This window comes from Mesocricetus auratus, unplaced genomic scaffold (assembly GCF_017639785.1).
Source record: "Mesocricetus auratus isolate SY011 unplaced genomic scaffold, BCM_Maur_2.0 Super-Scaffold_100003, whole genome shotgun sequence".
NCBI classification, from domain to species: Eukaryota; Metazoa; Chordata; class Mammalia; order Rodentia; family Cricetidae; genus Mesocricetus; species Mesocricetus auratus.
In genome coordinates this window covers 116566173-116570005 of record NW_024429188.1, presented here as the reverse complement: position 1 = coordinate 116570005, position 3833 = coordinate 116566173, and positions in this window count along the sequence as shown.

Sequence of the window (3833 nt, the reverse complement as noted above, 5' to 3'; positions counted from 1 at the left end):
ACCAAAGCCAGCTGGGCAAACTCCAAACTCTGTATCTGATATCAAAATGCTCTTCAGATCTTCAATTCTGTTTAGCATCATTGACTGTAGGGCATTTCTTTCCCTTGTGCTTGTTCCACGCCCTGCTAGCAGCTTTCCTAAACAGGTATCTCACAACTCTGACATCTCAACCATCTTGGGTTCTCCAAGGCAATCTGGGATTCAAATTCATAGCTTCACAAAATAGCCTCTCTACTAGACCTCTATTTGAAGACACCTCTGAGACTTGCCTTGTCTCAGTGACTTTCCTTAGTGGGGAAAATTCCATAACCTGTTTTTTCTCTCCTTAATTCTACAGCCAGAAACATGTGGCCAAAGCTGCAAAGTTCTGTTGCTTGCTGGGGTTGGAACATGGCCTCCTCATTCAATTACATCTTCATCAGCTTTCTGTACTTCACTGCCTAAGCTTGGGTGTTCTGAAACTGGATCTCTAGATCAGGGTGGCCACAATCTCAGATATCTCCCAGCCTCTGCCTTTCAAGTGCTAAGATTCAAGGCATATACCACCACCACACTGGGCTCTAAGCTTTTCTTTAGTTCCTTTTCACAAATTGAAAACTTGCTTGGGTGGGATCTTGCCCTGAGGTCACTACTCCTTTTATTCTATTTCTTTTTCTGTTTATGTCTGTGAACACAGGATTTAGATTTATTCCTCTTTCTGGTGCTCTTTTTCTCCTTAAATATTTTGTCTTGCTCTGCTTGCTCCTTTTTATTATATACTGTCATCAGAGTTAAAACTAATATCCACACAACAGAGTCTATACTAGGCTCTTTTGAGATTTCTTCTTCATGGGCAAAGGCAGACTCTTTGGACAATGGTAAAAGGCAGCCACTTTCTTAACCAAATTATCACAAGAACAATCTCTAGGCCACATACTAACCTTTTTATCCTCTGAAATATCTTGAACCCCATAATTTATCAAATCGAATTCAGCACACTGTCTTAAATACTCCTACCGTGAGGCCCATTAACCAGTGCTTACAGAATTCCACTGCTTTTCTAATCCACAGTACCGAAGTCTAGTCTAAATTCCTCCAAACAAAAACATGGTGAGGCCTATCAAAGCAGAACCCCAGTACCTAGTACCAACTTCTGTCTGAGTTAGGGTTTCTGTTACTGTGAAGAGACAATATGACCATGGCAACTCTTATAAGGAAAACATTTAATTGAGGTGGCTCACTTACAAGAGGTTGAGTCAATTATCTTCATGACAGTGATCATGGAAGTATTCAGGCAGACATGGTACTCAAAAAATAGTTGAGATTCCTACATCTTGCAGGCAACAGGAAGTGGACTGAGGCATTGGGAGGTATCCTGAACATAGGACACCACAGTGCCCACCCCCACATTGACACGCTTCCTCCAACAAGGCCACACCTATCCCAACAAAACCATACCTCCTAACAGTGCTACTGCTTATGAGATTATGGGGGAAAATTACATTCAAACTACCACAGGGTGTATTGGAATTTTCTATTCTGTTTGCCACAGACTCTATGTTTTCTTTTAAATTATACTGAATGGGAGGAGAAAAGGTAGGGGTGTAGTAAATTACGTTTCTCAAGCTACACGATCCAGCAACTCCACTGTCTGTCTTCCATTGTGCCCTGTATCACACCCACTTACACTGATCTTGCTTCTGCAACTTCTCTGGCACTCCTATTGGTCCTGGGACCCTTCACAACTTATAAAGCTCCCAACAGTCTGCCAGCACCTTATTGTGTGAAACAAGTGCCTCCATCCTTGCATCTCAATTCCAAATACAGCTTTTCTGCCTCTTGGTCCAAATGTAGCTTTAGCTCTTCTGTGCCATGCTGGCCTCCAGACCCAGAGCTCATTCATTAATTCCATTGGTACTTTACAGTTAGACATCAACTCAGTGCCACTTAAACAAGCATATTTTCCCACATACCATGTCCTTAAAATCCAAATCCACTTCCATCAGCTTTTTTCTCTCTTCCCCACCCTTTGTGAACACACACACACACACACACACACACACACACACACACACACACATACACACACACACAACCACACACACGGAGGGGAGAGAGAGTGTGTGTGCTCATTACATTTCTTGTATGGACACCAATTGTGTACATGTCATTAGCCCCAGTGGTCAATTTTTGTGCTAGATATCTCTCTTGTACTATCCCTTCCATGTTCTCTATCAAGAACCTACATCTGCCCTACTGCTTCACTGCAATTTTCCATGCAAACTTCACTAATAGCTTTCTTGTTGATTCAGCCAATGGTCACTGTTACTCTTTGTCTTGCTAACACATGGATGAAGTTGTAAATAGTTTAGAAATATCCTCTAACACCATTTTCTGGTGACCATCATTCTCCATAACAGACACATCTCTCTTCTGTTGTAGGCTCTGTCCACCAGACTATAGTATTTGTTCAGTCATTCAAGTGCTCCAAAATATAGGGTCAAGTTTTTACATTCCATTTCCACTTTCTGGGGACATGTCCTTGCTTGCAGTGTATATATGGATCTGGAGTTTTATTTCTTGAGCAGACACCACCTAGGTACTGAGAAATAACAAATGTGCTTGCTCTGCTACTTACTAGTTGTTTCCTACCAGTATTAATGATAAGAATGGCAGATAAGTTTTGTTGTATACTGACCATGTGTGAGACACTACCCAATGTTTCATGAGGCCACAAGAAGTTGGAAGTGTTCTAAATTTAATTTTTACATGTATGTAGGGCTCAGGGATGCTAAACTAATTTATTTGTGAATATTTATCTAACACCTATTTTGGGATCTAGAATTCAACCCCTGCCTGTCCTATCTGCAAGAGAGCGTAGAAGAATGAGCTCTGCCTGATGCTGCCTCTACTTCCACTGTCAGTCTATGTTCTGAACCTGACAGTCTTTGGCTTGTCCCTTTGTCAACCTCAGCACCTAGTACCACCATATAGATTGCATTGTCTCTAACTCAACAGTCTCTAGCAGCTTGGTCTTATGAAATTCTATGTAATTAGCAAGCTAAGGGTCTTTCATTATCTGTATTAATTAGTGTTTTTTTCTCTTAGCTTAAGAGGGAAAGTATATGATGTGTGCTAAAGTTGTGTTCAAGCTAGGGCAGGAACACACAGGCTTTATGACTAGCAGCTCTGATTTCATCCTTAAACCACACACATAGCAAGCAGGACACACAACAGTTTGATGTTTGTTATTAAATTTGATTTACACCTGACAAGGAGTGCTTGCTGCTATTCTAAAAAATGGCTAGTTTGGTTTACCTTTGAAAACACAGCTGCTATGTTAACATTTTGTTTAGATGTAACTGGAATAATAAGTCACATTACAAATAACCAGGGAGAGAAAAATACGCCTCCACACACATGCACACACACACACACACACACAAAGCAGTAAATGTAAATTTTTATTTCTAATGGAGCATAAGAAAGTACAATGCAATCTAGGGAACTATTCTTGCAGAAGTAACTAAATGTTCTTCTTCCATCTCTCATGTCCTTATTTCTGTGCTCTTACCCTGGTCACCTGGAAAGAGCTTTCTCCCCTTTGTCTACTCTTACACTCAGTCTAATGAGTTGTTCATTTTACCTATTAGAAATCACTAAAGTTGCTCTCTCCTGTGATTTTTCCAGTTTTTTCTTCCTGAAATTCTTCTTGAAGCACAATTCTGATATGCAATGTCCCCACTGGATACCCTTATGAAATGTTCCTGTTGCCCACAGGATATCATTCAGCCTTTTGGCAAGATTCAGTGTTAGCATTAGACTGGCCAACCTCCCAGTCCACCTTAATTTCC